Source organism: Thalassophryne amazonica, chromosome 5 (genome assembly GCF_902500255.1).
Source record: "Thalassophryne amazonica chromosome 5, fThaAma1.1, whole genome shotgun sequence".
Classification (NCBI taxonomy): Eukaryota; Metazoa; Chordata; class Actinopteri; order Batrachoidiformes; family Batrachoididae; genus Thalassophryne; species Thalassophryne amazonica.
Genome location: NC_047107.1, coordinates 115,310,342 through 115,336,258, shown reverse-complemented (window position 1 = coordinate 115,336,258; position 25,917 = coordinate 115,310,342).

Here is a 25,917-nt window from a genome sequence, read left to right as displayed (position 1 = left end):
AACACATAAATGTTGTGCAACATGGCGCGATCTGGTCACAACACCATGTGCAGCTTGTCAAGTGGAGTAAAGAAGAAGTGAACAGTGTGAGTAGTTGTATCAGCGCACCGCATCAGAGCGCAGCTTGTCTGCAGGATTATAACGACATGTTAAATCTGTCACAAACATACTTTTACAGCTGCACACAAGAAGGAAAGAACATGCAACTGTTTTACCAAGCCATGACAATGTAGACATGACAAATAATTACCTTTTTAGACAGCTCCAAATGCTTTCTCCAGCTCATTCAGTGCGCATGCGTGAATGACTGCTACTGAAGCAGTCCTTTGTGATTCAGGAAGCGATTAGAGCCATTTTCAGCAGCCAACTTTCAGAGAAAATGATTAATCTGCTATGAAATAATTATTTTATATACGCAGCGTCCAGCACAGAGCGTGTGGCAGCTGGTGGAACAAAGCACAACATCCAGCTGGGAACACAGCGGGTGGGATCATCACGACGACGTGCGTGCAAGTGCATGCATCAAAGTCGTGCAAGTGTCAGGGCAACTTTACACATGCAGACTTCAGGAACAGGGAAGATCTGTTCAGGCAACAGTCTCTTTAGGAGAAACACTAGAACAGTTATCCAAAAATACAAGCAGAAGATCAATGTTCAGAGCTCAACCATACCAGGCAACCAAATCCAGAAACAGCAGGCTAGGCAGGCTAGGTTCAGGAAACATGGAATGCCAGTGTCAATAATACAGAAGCAAAACACTAGGAAACAATGCAAAAGGGCAGGCATGAAGCTGGACAATCTGGCAAGGTAACACAATGTGAAAAGTTATAAAGACCAGCAAACAATTAACCACGGAAGTGCAGAGACCTGTGAAACCATCCATTTTCTATACCCGCTTACTCCAATTAAGGGTCACGGGGATCTGGAGGCTATCCCAGCAGTCATAGGACGTGAGGCGGGGTAGACCCTCAACAGGACATGTCTATTGCAGGGCCATATATAGACAGACAAACACATCCACACCTATGGTCAATTTAAAGTTTCCATTTCACCTAATCTACATGTCTTTGGATGTGGGAGGAAACTGGAGCACCTGGAGGGAACCCACACACACATGGGGAGAACATGCAAACTCCACACAGAAAGGCCCCAGGTGTGAAGCGATCCCATGACCTTCCTGCTGTGAGGCAACAGTGTTAACCACTAAGCTACTGTGAAACCAGAAACCAGTAATGGGAAGCAAACCTACAAGGAGCCAACATAGAGTAAAAGGAACTGGAGGTAATCTTAACATGAGAGAGAATTACTGGAGCAGGGGTATTCAGTTAAGATTCAAAGCGGTCCAGTTAGAGAAAAAGTCTGGAGCATCATAATGCCTAGCACGTGTTAAGATTCAATTCCATCTACTAGTACAGCATCAAGATAGGGCCCTTAGTATTACTCTGACTTCAAATCATTGTGTAACCATGTATTTGAAAGAAACTATGTCCAGAATTTCATTCACTGATTTGAAGAGAAAAGGGCTCAACTCCTAGACCTAGTTTGTTTGAAATTATATTCACTAAACTGTTTGTTAAAATGGATATCTGTTGCAATGAAATGTGAAGAGGCTTATTTCTTCTTGTACAGGAGGGTTGGTGGACCACAGCGACTTTCACCTCAGGACGCCTCAGTCTAAACGTGGCCGGTTTAGTGTTGGAATGTCGAGCAGATTTCCTGCACGCATCTGAAAAAACACTGGGCTTCCTTTCGATTCAGTAATAAATAGCTGTGTCCTCTGACCCTCAGGCCTTCTTTCAGAAACAGTTGGAGGGCAGAGCTTATGGTTCAGCCAGCCAGTCATTCAGAACAAATGAGAACCAGAGTTAATAGAGCATTAAACCTCAATACAGTCAGTGGATATCTACCTCGGATGCAACTGACCGTACTGTAAGGTTTTTTTTTTTATCATTGCCTTAATTACATCAGAGATTTTCCTTTTTTGTTTTGTTTTAAAGTACAAAAATATTCTTATTGGCTCTTCTCACTAGAAAAGTACTCAGAGAGAAAATGCAAAAGACAGAATTACTATAAATCCCATTGCTTACAGTGGCGACACTCAGCTCATATTCACATTAGGTGCGATGTCAGTGCTGTGACATCACAGCTAATGCCGAGGTAGCGCCAAACCAGTTACAGAAAATATTATGTGTGGCAGCCAAATGGTTAGTGCACTTACTTCCAAAGTAGAAGCTTCCCAGTACAGTGCCACCTCATGCCCATCCTCAAAGTAATTTGTGGAGTTGCATGACGAAGGGCATTTGGTCTAAAACCTGTGGCAAATCAAAATGCAGGTCTGATAAGTGGTGAAGCTCTTGCTTGCCTCTACTGGTGGTTGGCTCTCACTGCGGTATTGTATCACTTCCTGTTCCGGAGCACAGCGGTGTTTTTCTGTATCTGTTAGCTGTTTAATCTGCGCAGTTAGATTGATCTAGTTATCTAGATTACGATTTGTTTCCCAGTGTAATCTTTACGTGCCTTAACTAAAGCACTCCTTCTGCTGAATCACCTCTAAATTATTTACACATTATTCACTTTGCGTGTTTTTAGGAATCCGCTAGCTTAGCGTAGCTACTAGCTCTTAGCCGATTTAGCATGGCGGCTTCTCCTGTCTCTCCCGCACTTTTCTGCTCTGGGTGTGAAATGTTTAGTTATTCCTTGGCCTCCTTTAGCAGTAACGGTACTTGTAACAAGTGTAGCTTATTCGTAGCTTTGGAGGCCAGGCTGGGCGAATTGGAGACTCGGCTCCGCACCGTGGAAAATTCTACAGCTAGCCAGGCCCCTGTAGTCGGTGCGGACCAAGGTAGCTTAGCCGCCGTTAGTTACCCCCTGGCAGATCCCGAGCAGCCGGGAAAGCAGGCTGACTGGGTGACTGTGAGGAGGAAGCGTAGCCCTAAACAGAAGCCCCGTGTACACCGCCAACCCGTTCACATCTCTAACCGTTTTTCCCCACTCGACGACACACCCGCCGAGGATCAAACTCTGGTTATTGGCGACTCTGTTTTGCGAAATGTGAAGTTAGCGACACCAGCAACCATAGTCAATTGTCTTCCGGGGGCCAGAGCAGGCGACATTGAAGGAAATTTGAAACTGCTGGCTAAGGCTAAGCGTAAATTTGGTAAGATTGTAATTCACGTCGGCAGTAATGACACCCGGTTACGCCAATCGGAGGTCACTAAAATTAACATTAAATCGGTGTGTAGCTTTGCAAAAACAATGTCGGACTCTGTAGTTTTCTCTGGGCCCCTCCCCAATCAGACCGGGAGTGACACGCATGTTCTCCTTGAATTGCTGGCTGTCTGAGTGGTGTCCAGAAAATGAGGTGGGCTTCATAGATAATTGGCAAAGCTTCTGGGGAAAACCTGGTCTTGTTAGGAGAGACGGCATCCATCCCACTTTGGATGGAGCAGCTCTCATTTCTAGAAATCTGGCCAATTTTCTTAAATCCTCCAAACCGTGACTATCCAGGGTTGGGACCAGGAAGCAGAGTTGTAGTCTTACACACCTCTCTGCAGCTTCTCTCTCCCTGCCATCCCCTCATTACCCCATCCCCGTAGAGACGGTGCCTGCTCCCAGACTACCAATAACCAGCAAAAATCTATTTAAGCATAAAAATTCAAAAAGAAAAAATAATATAGCACCTTCAACTGCACCACAGACTAAAACAGTTAAATGTGGTCTATTAAACATTAGGTCTCTCTCTTCTAAGTCCCTGTTGGTAAATGATATAATAATTGATCAACATATTGATTTATTCTGCCTTACAGAAACCTGGTTACAGCAGGATGAATATGTTAGTTTAAATGAGTCAACACCCCCGAGTCACACTAACTGTCAGAACGCTCGTAGCACGGGCCGAGGTGGAGGATTAGCAGCAATCTTCCATTCCAGCTTATTAATTAATCAAAAACCCAGACAGAGCTTTAATTCATTTGAAAGCTTGACTCTTAGTCTTGTCCATCCAAATTGGAAGTCCCAAAAACCAGTTTTATTTGTTATTATCTATCGTCCACCTGTTCGTTACTGTGAGTTTCTCTGTGAATTTTCAGACCTTTTGTCTGACTTAGTGCTTAGCTCAGATAAGATAATTATAGTGGGCGATTTTAACATCCACACAGATGCTGAGAATGACAGCCTCAACACTGCATTTAATCTATTATTAGACTCTATTGGCTTTGCTCAAAAAGTAAATGAGTCCACCCACCACTTTAATCATATCTTAGATCTTGTTCTGACTTATGGTATGGAAATAGAAGACTTAACAGTATTCCCTGAAAACTCCCTTCTGTCTGATCATTTCTTAATAACATTTACATTTACTCGGATGGACTACCCAGCAGTGGGGAATAAGTTTCATTACACTAGAAGTCTTTCAGAAAGCACTGTAACTAGGTTTAAGGATATGATTCCTTCTTTATGTTCTCTAATGCCATATACCAACACAGTGCAGAGTAGCTACCTAAACTCTGTAAGTGAGATAGAGTATCTCGTCAATAGTTTTACATCCTCATTGAAGACAACTTTGGATGCTGTAGCTCCTCTAAAAAAGAGAGCTTTAAATCAGAAGTGCCTGACTCCGTGGTATAACTCACAAACTCGTAGCTTAAAGCAGATAACCCGTAAGTTGGAGAGGAAATGGCGTCTCACTAATTTAGAAGATCTTCACTTAGCCTGGAAAAAGAGTCTGTTGCTCTATAAAAAAGCCCTCCGTAAAGCTAGGACATCTTTCTACTCATCACTAATTGAAGAAAATAAGAAAAACCCCAGGTTTCTTTTCAGCACTGTAGCCAGGCTGACAAAGAGTCAGAGCTCTATTGAGCTGAGTATTCCATTAACTTTAACTAGTAATGACTTCATGACTTTCTTTGCTAACAAAATTTTAACTATTAGAGAAAAAATTACTCATAACCATCCCAAAGACGTATCGTTATCTTTGGCTGCTTTCAGTGATGCCGGTATTTGGTTAGACTCTTTCTCTCCGATTGTTCTGTCTGAGTTATTTTCATTAGTTACTTCATCCAAACCATCAACATGTTTATTAGACCCCATTCCTACCAGGCTGCTCAAGGAAGCCCTACCATTATTTAATGCTTCGATCTTAAATATGATCAATCTATCTTTGTTAGTTGGCTATGTACCACAGGCTTTTAAGGTGGCAGTAATTAAACCATTACTTAAAAAGCCATCACTTGACCCAGCTATCTTAGCTAATTATAGGCCAATCTCCAACCTTCCTTTTCTCTCAAAAATTCTTGAAAGGGTAGTTGTAAAACAGCTAACTGATCATCTGCAGAGGAATGGTCTATTTGAAGAGTTTCAGTCAGGTTTTAGAATTCATCATAGTACAGAAACAGCATTAGTGAAGGTTACAAATGATCTTCTTATGGCCTCGGACAGTGGACTCATCTCTGTGCTTGTTCTGTTAGACCTCAGTGCTGCTTTTGATACTGTTGACCATAAAAATTTTATTACAGAGATTAGAGCATGCCATAGGTATTAAAGGCACTGCGCTGCGGTGGTTTGAATCATATTTGTCTAATAGATTACAATTTGTTCATGTAAATGGGGAATCTTCTTCACAGACTAAAGTTAATTATGGAGTTCCACAAGGTTCTGTGCTAGGACCAATTTTATTCACTTTATACATGCTTCCCTTAGGCAGTATTATTAGACGGTATTGCTTAAATTTTCATTGTTACGCAGATGATACCCAGCTTTATCTATCCATGAAGCCAGAGGACACACCAATTAGCTAAACTGCAGGATTGTCTTACAGACATAAAGACATGGATGACCTCTAATTTCCTGCTTTTAAACTCAGATAAAACTGAAGTTATTGTACTTGGCCCCACAAATCTTAGAAACATGGTGTCTAACCAGATCCTTACTCTGGATGGCATTACCCTGACCTCTAGTAATACTGTGAGAAATCTTGGAGTCATTTTTGATCAGGATATGTCATTCAAAGCGCATATTAAACAAATATGTAGGACTGCTTTTTTGCATTTACGCAATATCTCTAAAATCAGAAAGGTCTTGTCTCAGAGTGATGCTGAAAAACTAATTCATGCATTTATTTCCTCTAGGCTGGACTATTGTAATTCATTATTATCAGGTTGTCCTAAAAGTTCCCTAAAAAGCCTTCAGTTAATTCAAAATGCTGCAGCTAGAGTACTGACGGGGACTAGAAGGAGAGAGCATATCTCACCCATATTGGCCTCTCTTCACTGGCTTCCTGTTAATTCTAGAATAGAATTTAAAATTCTTCTTCTTACTTATAAGGTTTTGAATAATCAGGTCCCATCTTATCTTAGGGACCTCGTAGTACCATATCATCCCAGTAGAGCGCTTCGCTCTCAGACTGCAGGCTTACTTGTAGTTCCTAGGGTTTGTAAGAGTAGAATGGGAGGCAGAGCCTTCAGCTTTCAGGCTCCTCTCCTGTGGAACCAGCTCCCAATTCAGATCAGGGAGACAGACACCCTCTCTACTTTTAAGATTAGGCTTAAAACTTTCCTTTTTGCTAAAGCTTATAGTTAGGGCTGGATCAGGTGACCCTGAACCATCCCTTAGTTATGCTGCTATAGACGTAGACTGCTGGGGGGTTCCCATGATGCACTGTTTCTTTCTCTTTTTGCTCTGTATGCACCACTCTGCATTTAATCATTAGTGATCGATCTCTGCTCCCCTCCACAGCATGTCTTTTTCCTGGTTCTCTCCCTCAGCCCCAACCAGTCCCAGCAGAAGACTGCCCCTCCCTGAGCCTGGTTCTGCTGGAGGTTTCTTCCTGTTAAAAGGGAGTTTTTCCTTCCCACTGTAGCCAAGTGCTTGGTCACAGGGGGTCGTTTTGACCGTTGGGGTTTTACATAATTATTGTATGGCCTTGCCTTACAATATAAACCGCCTTGGGGCAACTGTTGTGATTTGGCGCTATATAAAAAAATTGATTGATTGATTGATTGATTGAAGCGGGAGAAGCTGAAAGAAGTTATTTTCTTGATCTGTTTCATGTGCTATGATGCAAAAAGTTGAACTCTCATGTGTATATATATTCCTGTGTGCATGCGCAGCACACATTTTGCATTTGACATTCAGAAATGTGTGTTTGCATTTTGGTTAGGGTTAGGGTTCTAATAACAATAATATTGTAATAGGTGGCTTACTACTTTTTTGGTTCGCTTGGTGCTGGTGACACCATCAATGGCTCCCACTAGAAAATATGCAGGATATGTACAAAATCACAACTAGGTATGGATTTTTGTGCACCACTTTTTTGTAAATGAACTGCATTTACATAGCACTTCTCCATCTGAATCAGAAGCTCAAAGTGCTTTACAATGATGCCTCGCATTCACCCATTCACGCACACACACCGATATCAGGGTGCTGCCATACATGGTGCGAACTACACCCCGGGATTAACAACTTTGCCCAATCGCCCTTAGTGATTTTCCAGTCTGGCGGGGGTTTGAACTGAGGAGCTGCTGGTTTCAAGTTCAGCACTTAACCACTAGACCATCACCTCCCCTGTACGTTTTGTTCCTAATTTTTCTTGATAATAAGCTGATTTATAGCTATGCCTTCTCCTACACCACCTTAACCATTTGCTTCCAGAGTAGAAGTTTATGAAGGGGCTTATAGAGGTTCATCTGACACTTTCAGCTGAGATACATAATTGTGAGCCTACTTCCACATTTTCCGATAAAAAGATTATTAACTTTCAAGTCAATCTGCATTGTACCTCTTTATGAATATATCATCACGAGACAGAAGATACGTTAATAGGTTAATAGTTTATTAACCCCCCCCATACTTTAGTGTCTGTAATAACTACTTTTGTTTTTAGTCTTAATGTTCTTGAAATGTACAAAAGTTTTGCAATCATATCTGCTCATGTGAAAATCCCCAATTCCCATGTGTTGGTATTCGGAAGTGTGCTTCAGCACCTACTGAGATTAAGCATAATGTGACTGAGAATATTCCAAGCAGAAGTAAAACTGTGACGTACCATTCATTTTCAGCTGCTTATCCGCGTACAGGTCGCGGTCACACCACACTTCCCTATCCTCCTCCAAGTCCTGTAAAACTTCCCAGGGGATCCCAAGGCATTCTCAAGCCATCTGAGAAATATAATCTCTCCAACATGTCTGGGGTCTTCCCAGAGGCCTCCTCCTGGTTGTACGTGTCTGGAAGACCTCTCTAGGGAGACCATAGTAGAGAAGCTTGAATCTTCGACTGGACCGGGTTGCTTGATGCAAGGGTGTTTCACTTCTAATCGCAGAAGCTTCCTCAGCTAAAATCCTTGCTCTGGTAGTCTGACTTCTGCCTTGACTCTTGTAGAGAAGAATAACAGAAGCCAGCAAAAGCTGGAGTTTTAAACCTAACCAGACCCCGCCTTCTCCCCCCTCCCTAACCCTAACCCTCCCAAGAGGCAGACTGCTATTTGCTAGTGACTAACAATTACTCTAATTAGCACCTATTGTGCTCTAGTTAGCACCCTCCTAATGACAGGGCAGCTGTGCCTCCTAATGATGGGACTGACGCCTCTCCTGATGACTCTCCTGACGATGTGAATGACTCATTACCATGAACAAAAGACTGAAACTGCTTTGACCTGAGTACCCCATTGTAAACAGGGGACAAAGCATGTCTCAGACCCCCTCCCTGGTTAAAGCTGGGTTTCAACTGTTTCATATACAATGCTTCCTTCACTGCCCTCTCAAACCATTTCTTTTCTCTGACTAAGATTTTAACTTCTTTGTCCTCAAACATGTGGTTAGTGTCTTTAAAGTGGAGATGAACTGCAGACTCAAGTCCACCGACGCCCTCGCTGCGGTGCTGGTATAGCCTTTTGTGCAATAGCTGCTTAGTGTCACCTATGTAGTGTTTGTTACAGTTTTCCTGACATCTGATAGAATACACTACATTGCTCTGTTTGTAACTAGGGATCCTGTCCTTAGGGTGAACTAATTTCTGTCTCAAGGTGTTAACAGGTTTAAAGTAAACTGGAATTTTGTTCTGTCTGAAGAGCCTCTGTAGTTTTTCCCCTACTCCTGCTAAATAAGGGAGAGACACTGCTCTTCTTCTTGGCTCTGTCTGGTCTCTTTGTTCTTTGGGACTTCACCACTTTATCCAGGGACCATCGTGGGTACCCACATACTCTGAGGGCTTTCCGGACATGTTGTTGTTCTTTAGCCCTTCCCTCTGTAGTTGTGGGCACCTGTAGGGCTCTGTGTTGAAGAGTCCTGATCTCCCTGAGCTTGTGTTGAAGGGGGTGGTTTGAGCCAAAGAGCAGATATTGGTCAGTGTGAGTGGGTTTTCTGTAAATCCCTGTCTAGAGCTGCCTGTCTGGAGCTGCCTCTCCAATCATAACATCACAGTCCAAGAAGGCTAAATGGTTGTTTCTGGCATCCTCACGTGTGAACTTGATACTGGAGTCCACCGATTCGATGTGCTCTGTAAAGGCCTCCACTTCCTGTTGCTTGATTTTAACCCATGTGTCATCGACATATCTGAACCACGGACTGAGAGAGATTCCCTTGAATGACGCCAAGGCTCTCTTCTCCACTAGCTCCATATACAGATTGGCCACAATAGGGGATACCGGAGACCCCATTGCACAACCATGGATCTGCCTGTAGTAATTCCCCCTAAACAAGAAATATGTGGTGTTAAGACAGATCTCCAAGAGTTGGCAGATGTGGTCTAGTGTAAGTTTGGTCCTTTCAAGTAGAGACGCGTCCTCCGGCAACCTCTTCCTCACAGCTGTGATGGCCTCAGCAGTGGCGAGACGACCAGGGAGCATCCTCACCAGGTGCCTGAACTACCTCAACTGGCTTATTTGATGCGAAGAAGCCGTAGCTGTATCCCAGGCCCTCCCAGATAGTCGAGCTTCTCAAACCTATTCAGGAGTATAAGCCCAGATACCTGATGGAGGAATCTCATTTCTGTTGCCTGGAAACAATGTCGGACTCTGTAGTTTTCTCTGGGCCCCTCCCCAATCAGACCGGGAGTGACATGTTTAGCCGCATGTTCTCCTTGAATTGCTGGCTGTCTGAGTGGTGTCCAAAAAATGAGGTGGGCTTCATAGATAATTGGCAAAGCTTCTGGGGAAAACCTGGTCTTGTTAGGAGAGACGGCATCCATCCCACTTTGGATGGAGCAGCTCTCATTTCTAGAAATCTGGCCAATTTTCTTAAATCCTCCAAACCGTGACTATCCAGGGTTGGGACCAGGAAGCAGAGTTGTAGTCTTACACACCTCTCTGCAGCTTCTCTCCCCCTGCCATCCCCTCATTACCCCATCCCTGTAGAGACGGTGCCTGCTCCCAGACCACCAACAACCAGCAAAAATCTATTTAAGCATAAAAATTCAAAAAGAAAAAATAATATAGCACCTTCAACTGCACCACAGACTAAAACAGTTAAATGTGGTCTATTAAACATTAGGTCTCTCTCTTCTAAGTCCCTGTTGGTAAATGATATAATAATTGATCAACATATTGATTTATTCTGCCTTACAGAAACCTGGTTACAGCAGGATGAATATGTTAGTTTAAATGAGTCAACATCCCCGAGTCACACTAACTGTCAGAACGCTCGTAGCACGGGCCGAGGCGGAGGATTAGCAGCAATCTTCCATTCCAGCTTATTAATTAATCAAAAACCCAGACTGAGCTTTAATTCATTTGAAAGCTTGACTCTTAGTCTTGTCCATCCAAATTGGAAGTCCCAAAAAACAGTTTTATTTGTTATTATCTATCGTCCACCTGGTCGTTACTGTGAGTTTCTCTGTGAATTTTCAGACCTTTTGTCTGACTTAGTGCTTAGCTCAGATAAGATAATTATAGTGGGCGATTTTAACATCCACACAGATGCTGAGAATGACAGCCTCAACACTGCATTTAATCTATTATTAGACTCTATTGGCTTTGCTCAAAATGTAAATGAGTCCACCCACCACTTTAATCATATCTTAGATCTTGTTCTGACTTATGGTATGGAAATAGAAGACTTAACTGTTATGTGGGCCGCTGAAGAGGAGGTACTGCTGGCCCACTACCACCAGAGGGCGCCCTGCTTGGAGTGCGGGCTCCAAGCACGAGAGGGCGCCAGACCCAGAAGAAGTGACAGCTGTCATTCATCCCCTGCACCAGCTGTCACTCGTTCATCATCACCATCATAAAAGCCGGACTGCAACTCCACCTCCTCGCCGAGAAATCGACTACCGAGAGGTAATTTCTCTGCTGACTGACACATTGTGTAACCAACTGAACTTCTGTTGCAGCCGTTTTCCTGAAGTGTTGCCTTGTCTGGAGGATTGGCGTTTGGTGTGAGAGTGACGGCTTCACCTCGCACCCCATCCCAGATAAGTGGTAGATCAGGAGCTGCACGAGTGTGTGTGATTTGGAGGTGGAGGTGCTCCCTCCTAACTGTGTACAGACGGTAGACCACTGAGTGTACGGATTTACACTCATTCATCTTGTCTCTGCTTTTTGCCAGCAGTACCAGGGTCGACAGCCGAAGACAGAGGTCCTCTGGGGATTCGGGACTTGGCGGCTCCGGTGTTCTTCAAACCGTTGGTGGTGGAGGCCGTGTGGGACGCGGCCTCTCTTTCGTCGGGGTCTTCTATCTTCGAGCCTGCCCACACGTCACCTGGTGTTAATTGACTTTGGAATTTCTGTGTATTTAGTTGTGTATTGTCACAACAGTAAATTGTTACCTTTTGGCTTACTCATTGTCCATTCATTTGCGCCCCCTGTTGTGGGTCCGTGCTACGACACCTTCCCAACACAACAGTATTCCCTGAAAACTCCCTTCTGTCTGATCATTTCTTAATAACATTTACATTTACTCTGATGGACTACCCAGCAGTGGGGAATAAGTTTCATTACACTAGAAGTCTTTCAGAAAGCGCTGTAACTAGGTTTAAGGATATGATTCCTTCTTTATGTTCTCTAATGCCATATAACAACACAGTGCAGAGTAGCTACCTAAACTCTGTAAGTGAGATAGAGTATCTCGTCAATAGTTTTACATCCTCATTGAAGACAACTTTGGATGCTGTAGCTCCTCTGAAAAAGAGAGCTTTAAATCAGAAGTGCCTGACTCCGTGGTATAACTCACAAACTCGTAGCTTAAAGCAGATAACCCGTAAGTTGGAGAGGAAATGGCGTCTCACTAATTTAGAAGATCTTCACTTAGCCTGGAAAAAGAGTCTGTTGCTCTATAAAAAAGCCCTCCGTAAAGCTAGGACATCTTTCTACTCATCACTAATTGAAGAAAATAAGAACAACCCCAGGTTTCTTTTCAGCACTGTAGCCAGGCTGACAAAGAGTCAGAGCTCTATTGAGCTGAGTATTCCATTAACTTTAACTAGTAATGACTTCATGACTTTCTTTGCTAACAAAATTTTAACTATTAGAGAAAAAATTACTCATAACCATCCCAAAGATGTATCGTTATCTTTGGCTGCTTTCAGTGATGCCGGTATTTGGTTAGACTCTTTCTCTCCGATTGTTCTGTCTGAGTTATTTTCATTAGTTACTTCATCCAAACCATCAACATGTTTATTAGACCCCATTCCTACCAGGCTGCTCAAGGAAGCCCTACCATTATTTAATGCTTCAATCTTAAATATGATCAATCTATCTTTGTTAGTTGGCTATGTACCACAGGCTTTTAAGGTGGCAGTAATTAAACCATTACTTAAAAAGCCATCACTTGACCCAGCTATCTTAGCTAATTATAGGCCAATCTCCAACCTTCCTTTTCTCTCAAAAATTCTTGAAAGGGTAGTTGTAAAACAGCTAACTGATCATCTGCAGAGGAATGGTCTATTTGAAGAGTTTCAGTCAGGTTTTAGAATTCATCATAGTACAGAAACAGCATTAGTGAAGGTTACAAATGATCTTCTTATGGCCTCGGACAGTGGACTCATCTCTGTGCTTGTTCTGTTAGACCTCAGTGCTGCTTTTGATACTGTTGACCATAAAATTTTATTACAGAGATTAGAGCATGCCATAGGTATTAAAGGCACTGCGCTGCGGTGGTTTGAATCATATTTGTCTAATAGATTACAATTTGTTCATGTAAATGGGGAATCTTCTTCACAGACTAAAGTTAATTATGGAGTTCCACAAGGTTCTGTGCTAGGACCAATTTTATTCACTTTATACATGCTTCTCTTAGGCAGTATTATTAGACGGTATTGTTTAAATTTTCATTGTTACGTAGATGATACCCAGCTTTATCTATCCATGAAGCCAGAGGACACACACCAATTAGCTAAACTGCAGGATTGTCTTACAGACATAAAGACATGGATGACCTCTAATTTCCTGCTTTTAAACTCAGATAAAACTGAAGTTATTGTACTTGGCCCCACAAATCTTAGAAACATGGTGTCTAATCAGATCCTTACTCTGGATGGCATTACCCTGACCTCTAGTAATACTGTGAGAAATCTTGGAGTCATTTTTGATCAGGATATATCATTCAAAGCGCATATTAAACAAATATGTAGGACTGCTTTTTTGCATTTACGCAATATCTCTAAAATTAGAAAGGTCTTGTCTCAGAGTGATGCTGAAAAACTAATTCATGCATTTATTTCCTCTAGGCTGGACTATTGTAATTCATTATTATCAGGTTGTCCTAAAAGTTCCCTAAAAAGCCTTCAGTTAATTCAAAATGCTGCAGCTAGAGTACTAACGGGGACTAGAAGGAGAGAGCATATCTCACCCATATTGGCCTCTCTTCATTGGCTTCCTGTTAACTCTAGAATAGAATTAAAAATTCTTCTTCTTACTTATAAGGTTTTGAATAATCAGGTCCCATCTTATCTTAGGGACCTCGTAGTACCATATCACCCCAATAGAGCGCTTCGCTCTCAGACTGCAGGCTTACTTGTAGTTCCTAGGGTTTGTAAGAGTAGAATGGGAGGCAGAGCCTTCAGCTTTCAGGCTCCTCTCCTGTGGAACCAGCTCCCAATTCAGATCAGGGAGACAGACACCCTCTCTACTTTTAAGATTAGGCTTAAAACTTTCCTTTTTGCTAAAGCTTATAGTTAGGGCTGGATCAGGTGACCCTGAACCATCCCTTAGTTATGCTGCTATAGACGTAGACTGCTGGGGGGTTCCCACGATGCACTGTTTCTTTCTCTTTTGCTCTGTATGCACCACTCTGCATTTAATCATTAGTGATCGATCTCTGCTCCCCTCCACAGCATGTCTTTTTCCTGGTTCTCTCCCTCAGCCCCAACCAGTCCCAGCAGAAGACTGCCCCTCCCTGAGCCTGGTTCTGCTGGAGGTTTCTTCCTGTTAAAAGGGAGTTTTTCCTTCCCACTGTAGCCAAGTGCTTGCTCACAGGGGGTCGTTTTGACCGTTGGGGTTTTACATAATTATTGTATGGCCTTGCCTTGCAGTATAAGGCGCCTTGGGGCAACTGTTTGTTGTGATTTGGCGCTATATAAAAAAAAATTGATTGATTGATTGATTGATTGATCCCCGATCTTATTCTTTCAGTCATTACCCAAAGCTCATGACCATAGGTGAGGATAGGATCGCAAATTGACTGGTAAATTGAGAGCCTTGCCTTCCGGCCCAACACCTTCTTCACCACGACAGTCCGGTACAGCGTCCGTAAGATTTCAGACACCACCCTAATCTGTCTATTGATCTCATGCTCCACTTTACCCCCACTCGTGAACAAGACCCTGAGATGCTTAAAGTCCTCCACTTGGGGCAGTAACTCTTCACTGACCCAGAGGGGATAATCCACCGTTTTCTAACAATAGACCATGGCCTCAGATTTGGAGTTCTTCCACGTTGGCTCTGTGGCTCCAGTCCCTGACTGTGCCTTGAAGTCCCATCCATGAATATCACAAACAGGATTGGTGACAAGGGGCAGCCCTGGCGGAGATGGGAAACAGGTCTGGTGTAATGCTGAGAATGCAGATAGAGCTCCTACTTTGGTCATATAGAGACTGGATCGCACTTTGCAGTGAATCTCACACCTGAGAGACCCGGTCATACGTGTTTTTCAAGTTCACAAAACACATGTAGACTGGTTGGTCATACTCTTAAGACCCCTCTAATATCTTTGCAAGGGTGAAGAGCTAATCCACTGTTCCACGACCAGGATGGAACCCATCTCGCTCTTCCTGAATTTGATGTCCGTCTAAGTCTCCTCTCTAGCACCCTGGCATTGGCTTTCCCAAGGAGGCTCAGGAGTGTGATTCCTCCATAATTGGAAAACACTCTCCTGCCCCCTTTTTTAAAGATGGGAACCACTACCCCAGTTTAGCAGTCCAGAGGTACTGTCCCTGACTTCAATGCAAGATGACAGCCATGACAGCCCAACAACATCCAGAGGCTCCAACAACTCATGACAAATCTCATCCGCCCCCGGCGACTTGTCACTGAAGAGTTTTTTGAATACCTCAGTGACTTCCACTACGGTAATGGCACCAGATCCATCAGAGTCTTCCATCCCTGCCTCCTCAATGGAGGGCATGCCAGTAGGGTTGAGGAGATCCTCAAAGTGTTCTTTTCACCACCTGATGATATCTTCAGTCCAGTTTAGCAGCTTTCCTCTCCCGATGAACACAGCCTGGGCTAAGAACTGCCTCCCTTGCCTGAGGTGCCTGACAGTTTGCTAGAACCACTTTGAGGCTGACCGAAAGTAATTCCCGATGGCCTCTCCAAAGTCCTCCCATGCCCGTGTTTTTGCTTCAGCCACCACCAAGCCTGCAATTCTTCTGGCCTGTCAGTACCTGTCCATTGATTCTGAACACGAAAGGCCTCCTTCTTCAGTTTGATGGGTTCCTTTACCACTGGAATCCACCAGGGGGTTCTAGGGTTACCACCAGGACAAGCACTGACAACCATGTGGCCACAGCTCAAAGCAACCGCTTCAGCAATGGAGGCCTTGAACATGGACCACTCTGCTTTCATGTCCCTGACCTCCCTTGGGATCTGGAAGAAGTTTCTTTGGAGTTGTAAGTTGATGGCCGTCTGGACAGGCTCTTTCATCAAACATTCCTAGAAAACCCTCACCACATGTTTAGGTCTTCCACATCAGCTCAGTGGCTTACCCTGCCATCTGAGCATACTCCAGCAGGTGGTGATCAGTTGACAGCTCCATCCCAAGACACACGTTCACAGGTTTTATGACATAATTACAAAATTGGTCTTGACCTTTGACCTAGGGTGTTCTGATACTACGTGTACTTATGAACACCCTTGTACTCGAACATGGTGTTTGTTTGGATACTACATGACCAGCATAGAAGTCCAAAAACAAAACACTACTCGGATTCAGATTAGGGGAGCCATTCCCCCCAATCACTCCCCTCCAAGTTTCTCCATTATTGCCATGTGTGCATTGAAGTCCTCCAGTAGAACCAAGGAGTCTCCAAGAGTTTAGGAGTTTTCCAAGGTCTCACTCAGAGTCTCCAGGAAGGCTGGGTACTCTGAACTGCTGTTTGGTGCATATGCACAGACAACAGTCAGATTCCTCTCTGCAAGGCGAAGTCGCATAGAGGCAGCCCTCTTGTTCACTGGGGAAATCTCCACGATTACGCACACAGCCAGGGACTTGTGAGTATCCCCACACCCGCCTGGCACCTCTCACCGTGGACAACTCTGGAAAAAAGAGAGTCCAGCCCCTCTCCAGGAGTATGGTTCCAGAGCCCTTGCTATATGTGGAGGTGAGCCCAACTATTTCTAGCTGGTATCTCTCAACCTCTGACACAAGCTCAAGCTCCTTCCCCACCAGAGAGTTAACACTCCACATTCCAAGATTTAAGTTCCGTAACAGAGTGTCAGTCCGGAGTGTCAGGCATTTGTCCCTGTCCACTGTCAGAAAAGCAGCACTCCAGACCCTCTACAGACTCTCCACAGATGGTGAGCCCACATGGAAATGACCCCATGTTGTTTCTTTGGGCTAAACCTGACCAAGTCCCACGGAGGTAGACCCAGCCAGTGCCCGGCTGTGTGGCCAATATGGTGACATACCATATTAGCCCAAATATAGACAGCTCTGAATATAAAATGTTTCAAAACATATATTTTTTAAATTAATAAATTAATTAGGAATAATAACCTGCATTGGACTGTTGTTGCATCCAGGGGGAGTTGTACACTCTGATTTGCTTCACAGTATGGAATTCAGAGATAAACATTAGCAACAATTTGTTTCAAGATGTGTTTTTGGAAAATACATTTTCCAGGACCAAATGTTATTTTTAGAAAAGAAAATACATTTATTTGAAAATAACGCTAATAAAAACACATTGAGAACGAAGAAGAAAAAAATTGTTTCAAAACATATTTTTTTTTAAATTAATAAATTAATTAGGAATAATAACCTGCATTGGACTGTTGTTGCATCCAGGGGGAGTTGTACACTCTGATTTGCTTCACAGTATGGCTTTCAGAGATAAACATTAGCAGCAATTTGTTTCAAGATGTGTTTTTGGAAAATACATTTTCCAAGACCAAATGTTATTTTTAGAAAGGAAAATACATTTATTTGAAAATAACGCTACTAAAAACACATTGAGAAGGAAGAAGAAAAAATAGGCTGGATTACATGAAGCAGTAGTGCAGAAAAAAGTGGTGCAATAAATACAGTGCACACTGGCCTACTGGCTCCTGAGATTATCATGTCATGCCAGTCAGTCAGTTCTCCACAAGTGTAACTTCCTGCAGATGCTTACTACTTGGATAATAATATAAGATCTGCAACACACTTTGAAGAATTTTCAGACAATTAAATGGCCGAACGGACCTACATATTCTTGTGAAGTGATGAGGAAAGTAACTGGAGATTTTAAGATTTAAAGAAATTGTAACTGGTCATAAGTTATGGTCAAAATTCTGTAACTGTAAATTGTAACTGATGGTCATAAAAACAGAACAAGAAGCTGTTCTGTAAAATACATGAAGAGGCAGTCCCTGTTATAGGTGTAATAGGAGAAACCCAGAAGAAAAAAGTGCACAATGCTGTGTGATTCTGCTGCTCTCATTATTAAGACAGAATCTCTCCTGATGCAGTTTGAGTAGCGAAAAATGTAAGTCCAATATTGAATTTGAATCACTGTGCACATGTTAAATTGGGTATATTTTAGTCATAGGAGGATTTAAATCTGATGCTGAAACAGGACCGAAATAAGTCTTTGGAGAACTATAAATATGATTTATTGTGTAATTTGTGAATGTTATATATTGGTTCCTGTGGTGGTCTTGTTTAAGTTGTGAGTATAATTGATTGTGGAGTTAACATGCATAGATGTACCATTTGGCACCATGAGTATGATATTTGCCTGTTGTGGAAGAGGCATGAGATTTAAAGACAACCAGAGGGCTACACTTGCTTCATGGCTGTTTGGCGCCACCTGCTGTTGCGACAGTATAACAAGTAAAAGTCTAGTTCTCAATTTTAAGATGACTATTTGTTCAGACGTATTTCCAAGAGAGAAGAAACAGAAGAAAAAAGCACCAGCTTATATTCAGGCCAATGCAGTAATTTGTGCCTTGAGTTATAGCTTTTGATCTTGATATAACCATGTCCACTGAAATGTAGCCCAATAAAATGGTTCTGAGACATTCCCTGATTCCTGGGGGGGAGAAAACAACAAACAAATCACATTTAGTCTTTACACCACAAACAGCAGCTGCTTGTTAAGACTATATGGGACCAGGAGGGTTCAATGAGCAAATTATATCTCAGAGTCTTGACTATTTTGCCATGAGGCCCCAGTATTTTTTTATGGCGGCGCTTGTATTACACACTTCATAGCCTAGTCAAAATGTGTGACAGTTTTTCTTTCATTTTATTATTCTTTTTGTTTCTGTGGTTGTGTTTATATCTTTTAGTTCCTCTTTTGTCTGCGGGTACCAACCCTAATGACTCCAGACATTGTTTGGCATGCTGAAAATGGCTTGCGCACACACACACAAAGCAATATTGTAAGCATCACATTTCCTCTGTAGTTTTTATATACTTTTCTTTATTGTTTGTGGTTGTGGGCGGGGCTTAAACCTCGTGGTCTTCCAGCCTCTCTGAACTCTGTCTATCAGCTTATAAATCTGGCAGTGGAGCAGAACACAGGCTAATGTAGCCAGCAGACACACTGGCAGCTTCAGAGGAGAGAGAAAAAAAGAGGGATGGGGGAAATGGGGGAGATAGATTAAGACCTAGAGAGAGAGAAGGAAGGAGCGAAACAACTGCAAAGGGTGAGTGGATGAGAGAAAATCAAAGGGAGAGGGAGCGAGAAAGCATTCAGCTTCAAACCTAAAAGAAAGCGCAGTTTGTGGCATATTGCTTTACGAGATAAGCCTCATATGAATGTTTCCTGGTATGATGCCATCTACTGATATGTTTGGGCACCTCAAAGTATAATTTTAAAGTCTGATTCACTGTTAAATATCTAACATGTTAAAAAGAACTGGCTATCTATATTTAAAAATACCTCTTGGTTGGTTATAAAAGCTGAAATATTGTTCATGATACGCCCACCCTCTCTGATAATTTAATCCAATCAAAGAAAACCATACTTGTTACATCATCAGTTGCAGTAGCTTGCAGAGTAGTGGTGGTTCCTCAAGGATCATCTTTTGGCCACAGCAAATCTCCCTGACAAATTCAGTGGGAACTGTACGGTTCAAATGCCTCCAAAGGGGTGATCATTCTACACACAGACGGGGAGAAAATGATGCTACTCAGTTCTTTACCCAAACTGTAGAAAATGTCTCACTTACGCACATCTCTATTCTTTCATTAAATTGACGACTTCAGCTCCAAGCTTTACTGAATAAAAGGTTGACAGTCCTCATTGATTTTATTGACTGGGTTTTGTCACATGATATAATCTCTTCAGAAACACATTCCTTTTAAGTAGCTTGTTGCTGGCAAACCCTTAGCGTCATATGTGACCCGATGGCGTATCTTTGTAGCCATGGTGTGGTTCGAACATCAGACTGCTCGTAATTGAGACCAAGACTCTACCAGGTCAGCCAAAGGGGAATTTCCTACTAGTCGATCCAGTAGGAACATCTTTTCAATCTAGACTTCATCTTGTTACACATAGTCTAGTGTATTTCTACAGGAGGTTCATTAAAGGTTACAGTCAGGTAGTTAGCCCCTTGACTGCCCTGACCTCCACCAAGGTCCCCTTCGCCTGGTCGGATCAGTGCGAAGCCGCGTTCCAGGAGTTGAAACGCCGGTTCTCGACTGCACCAGTTCTGGTGCAGCCTGATCCTGATCGCCAGTACATAGTAGAAGTGGACGCCTCTGACTCAGGGATAGGAGCCGTGCTGTCCCAGAGCGTGGAGGCTGATAAGGTTCTCCATCCTTGTGCCTTTTATTCCCAGAGGTTGATCCCCGCTGAACGGAAATATGACGTCGGCAATCGGGAACTTCTTGCGGTGAAGGAGGCTCTTGAAGAGTGGAGACACCTGCTGGAGGGGGCATCGTTGCCCTTCACGGTTTTCACGGACCATCGGAACCTGGAGTACATCCGGACCGCCAAGCGGCTGAACCCCAGGCAAGCCCGCTGGTCTCTGTTCTTTGGGCGCTTTGACTTCCAGATCACGTATCGCCCCGGGACCAAGAACCAAAAACCAGATGCATTGTCCCGGGTGCACGGGGCTGTTGAACCCCACCGAGACCATCATCCCCGAGTCCACTGTCGTGGCCACCCTCACCTGGGACGTGGAGAAGACCGTCCGGGAGGCCCTGACAAGGAGCCCGGACCCGGGGACTGGCCCCAAGAACCGACTGTACGTCCCACCAGAGGCAAGAGCTGCCGTATTGGACTTCTGTCACGGGTCCAAGCTGTCCTGTCATCCCGGAGTGTGTAGGACCGTGGCAGTAGTCCAGCAGCGCTTCTGGTGGGCGTCCCTGGAAACCGACGTCCGGGACTACGTCCAGGCCTGTACCATCTGCGCCAGGGGCAAGGCAGACCATCGGAGGACGACGGGCCTCCTCCAACCCCTGCCAGTGCCTCATCGCCCCTGGTCTCACATCGGCCTGGATTTCATCACGGGCCTCCCGCCGTCCCAGGGCAACACCGTGATTCTCACGATAGTGGACCGGTTCTCCAAGGCGGCCCACTTCGTGGCCCTCCCGAAGCTCCCGACGGCCCAGGAGACGGCAGACCTCCTGGTCCACCACGTCATGCGGCTGCATGGGATACCATCGGACGTTGTATCAGATCAATCAATCAATCAATCAATCAATCAATCAATCAATTTTTTTATATAGCGCCGAATCACAACAAACAGTTGCCCCAAGGCGCCTCATATTGTAAGGCAAGGCCATACAATAATCATGTAAAACCCCAACGGTCAAAACGACCCCCTGTGAGCAAGCACTTGGCTACAGTGGGAAGGAAAAACTCCCTTTTAACAGGAAGAAACCTCCAGCAGAAGCAGGCTCAGGGAGGGGCAGTCCTCTGCTGGGACTGGTTGGGGCTGAGGGAGAGAACCAGGAAAAAGACATGCTGTGGAGGGGAGCAGAGATCGATCACTAATGATTAAATGCAGAGTGGTGCATACAGAGCAAAAAGAGAAAGAAACAGTGCATCACGGGAACCCCCCAGCAGTCTACGTCTACAGCAGCATAACTAAGGGATGGTTCAGGGTCACCTGATCCAGCCCTAACTATAAGCTTTAGCAAAAAGGAAAGTTTTAAGCCTAATCTTAAAAGTAGAGAGGGTGTCTGTCTCCCTGATCTGAATTGGGAGCTGGTTCCACAGGAGAGGAGCCTGAAAGCTGAAGGCTCTGCCTCCCATTCTACTCTTACAAACCCTAGGAACTACAAGTAAGCCTGCAGTCTGAGAGCGAAGCGCTCTATTGGGGTGATATGGTACTACGAGGTCCCTAAGATAAGATGGGACCTGATTATTCAAAACCTTATAAGTAAGAAGAAGAATTTTAAATTCTATTCTAGAATTAACAGGAAGCCAATGAAGAGAGGCCAATATGGGTGAGATATGCTCTCTCCTTCTAGTCCCCGTCAGTACTCTAGCTGCAGCATTTTGAATTAACTGAAGGCTTTTTAGGGAACTTTTAGGACAACCTGATAATAATGAATTACAATAGTCCAGCCTAGAGGAAATAAATGCATGAATTAGTTTTTCAGCATCACTCTGAGACAAGACCTTTCTGATTTTAGAGATATTGCGTAAATGCAAAAAAGCAGTCCTACATATTTGTTTAATATGCGCTTTGAATGACATATCCTGATCAATAATGACTCCAAGATTTCTCACAGTATTACTAGAGGTCAGGGTAATGCCATCCAGAGTAAGGATCTGGTTAGACACCATGTTTCTAAGATTTGTGGGGCCAAGTACAATAACTTCAGTTTTATCTGAGTTTAAAAGCAGGAAATTAGAGGTCATCCATGTCTTTATGTCTGTAAGACAATCCTGCAGTTTAGCTAATTGGTGTGTGTCCTCTGGCTTCATGGATAGATAAAGCTGGGTATCATCTGCGTAACAATGAAAATTTAAGCAATACCGTCTAATAATACTGCCTAAGGGAAGCATGTATAAAGTGAATAAAATTGGTCCTAGCACAGAACCTTGTGGAACTCCATAATTAACCTTAGTCTGTGAAGAAGATTCCCCATTTAAATGAACAAATTGTAATCTATTAGACAAATATGATTCAAACCACCGCAGCGCAGTGCCTTTAATACCTATGGCATGCTCTAATCTCTGTAATAAAATTTTATGGTCAACAGTATCAAAAGCAGCACTGAGGTCTAACAGAACAAGCACAGAGATGAGTCCACTGTCCGAGGCCATAAGAATATCATTTGTAACCTTCACTAATGCTGTTTCTGTACTATGATGAATTCTAAAACCTGACTGAAACTCTTCAAATAGACCATTCCTCTGCAGATGATCAGTTAGCTGTTTTGCAACTACCCTTTCAAGAATTTTTGAGAGAAAAGGAAGGTTGGAGATTGGCCTATAATTAGCTAAGATAACTGGGTCAAGTGATGGCTTTCGTGGTCCCCAGTTCTCTTCACAGGTGTGGAAGAGTTTCTGCAAGGAGCTGGGGGCCACCGTGAGTCTCTCGTCCGGGTATCACCCCCAGACCAACGGCCAGGCAGAGCGGGCCAACCAGGAGTTGGAGCAGGCCCTTCGGTGTGTCACCTCCGCGCATCCGGCGGCCTGGAGTCACCATCTGGCCTGGATCGAGTATGCCCACAACAGCCAAGTTTCGTCTGCTACCAGTCTCTCCCCTTTTGAGGCATGTTTGGGGTACCAGCCCCCATTGTTCCCACTGGTGGAGGGAGAGGTCGGTGTGCCCTCGGTCCAGGCCCACCTCAGGAGGTGCCGCCGGGTGTGGCGGACCGCCCGCTCTGCCCTATTACAGGCCCTGATGAGGGCTAAGACCCATGCGGACCGCCGACGTTCCCCGGCCCCCACATACCGGCCCGGGCAGGAGGTGTGGCTTTCAACAAAGGACATCCCCCTTTGTGTGGACTCCCCTAAGTTAATGGACAGGTACATTGGACCATTTCAAATCCTCAAGATCATCAACCCGGCCGCAGTGAAGCTCCGACTCCCGGCTTCACTGCGGATCCACCCTGTATTCCACGTGTCCCGCATCAAGCCATACCGCACCTCGCCCCTCTGTGCACCTGGACCTACGCCGCCTCCTGCCCGGCTCATCGACGGGGAGCCTGCTTGGACGGTCCGCAGGCTCCTGGATGTCCGTCGTAAGGGCCGGGGGTTCCAATACCTGGTGGACTGGGAGGGGTATGGACCTGAAGAACGCTCCTGGGTGAAGAGGAGCTTCATCCTGGACCCGGCCCTCCTGGCCGAGTTCTACGCAAGACACCCGGACAAGCCTGGTCGGGCGCCAGGAGGCGCCCGTTGAGGGGGGGGGTCCTGTTGTGTGGGCCGCTGAAGAGGAGGTACTGCTGGCCCACCACCACCAGAGGGCGCCCTGCTTGGAGTGCGGGCTCCAAGCACGAGAGGGCGCCAGACCCAGAAGAAGTGACAGCTGTCACTCATCCTCTGCACCAGCTGTCACTCGTTCATCATCACCACCATAAAAGCCGGGCTGCAACTCCACCTCCCCGCTGAGAAATCGACTACCATTACCAAGGTAATTTCTCTGTGAACTTAAGACTGTGTATCTGTCTAAACTCTTCTTTGCAGCTGTTTTCCTGTCGGTGAGACTCGTCTGTGGAGGTGGCGTTTGAGGTGTTCAGCGACGGCTTCGCAACACCTCCCACCCAGATAAGTGCTCAAACAGGAGCTGCACGAGTGTGTGCTTGGAGGTGGAGGCGCTTCCTCCCTCGTTAACTGTGGATTTACTGAGTGTGCGGACTCACACTCACTCATCATATTTCTGCTTTCTGCCAGCAGTACCAGGGTCGACAGCCGAAGACAGAGGCCACCTGGGGACTCGGGACTTGGTGGCTCCGGTGTTCTTCAGACCGTTGGTGGTGGAAGCCGTGTGGGACGCAGCTTCTCTCTCGTCGGGGGTCTTCTATCTTCGAGCCTGCCCACACGTCACCTGGTGTTAAATTGACTGTGCAGATTACAGTACGTTTCGTTGTGTATTATCGCAACATTAAATTGTTACCCTTTTGGCTTATTCATTGTCCGTTCATTTGCGCCCCCTGTTGTGGGTCCGTGCTACGACACCTTCCCAACAGTCTAGACCCCATTCGCTTGCAACTATTAGCAACCGAAAAAGATGTTGTAACTTTCCCATTAACTACACTGTATATGAGCTTACACTGCTTTGAAATTAAAGTGCATTTCTTGTGAAATCTAGACTTCATCTTGTTACACATAGACTAGTCCCCCATTCACTTGCAACTATTAGCAACCGAAAAAGATGTTGTAACTTTCCCATTAAAGCTCTACACTGTATATGAGCTTACACTGCTTTGAAATTAAAGTGCATTTCTTGTGAAATACCATACAAGTTGAAGCAGTAGCTTAACACATTTTGCTTGATGCCTCCAGAAGCCAATAGTCCAGCCTAGAGGAAATAAATGCATGAATTAGTTTTTCAGCATCACTCTGAGACAAGACCATTCTGATTTTAGAGATATTGCGTAAATGCAAAAAAGCAGTCCTACATATTTGTTTAATATGCGCTTTGAATGACATATCCTGATCAAAAATGACTCCAAGATTTCTCACAGTATTACTAGAGCTCAGGGTAATGCCATCCAGAGTAAGGATCTGGTTAGACACCATGTTTCTAAGATTTGTGGGGCCAAGTACAATAACTTCAGTTTTATCTGAGTTTAAAAGCAGGAAATTAGAGGTCATCCATGTCTTTATGTCTGTAAGACAATCCTGCAGTTTAGCTAATTGGTGTGTGTCCTCTGGCTTCATGGATAGATAAAGCTGGGTATCATCTGCGTAACAATGAAAATTTAAGCAGTACCGTCTAATAATACTGCCTAAGGGAAGCATGTATAAAGTGAATAAAATTGGTCCTAGCACAGAACCTTGTGGAACTCCATAATTAACTTTAGTCTGTGAAGAAGATTCCCCATTTACATGAACAAATTGTAATCTATTAGACAAATATGATTCAAACCACCGCAGCGCAGTGCCTTTAATACCTATGGCATGCTCTAATCTCTGTAATAAAATTTTATGGTCAACAGTATCAAAAGCAGCACTGAGGTCTAACAGAACAAGCACAGAGATGAGTCCACTGTCCGAGGCCATAAGAAGATCATTTGTAACCTTCACTAATGCTGTTTCTGTACTATGATGAATTCTAAAACCTGACTGAAAGTCTTCAAATAGACCATTCCTCTGCAGATGATCAGTTAGCTGTTTTACAACTACCCTTTCAAGAATTTTTGAGAGAAAAGGAAGGTT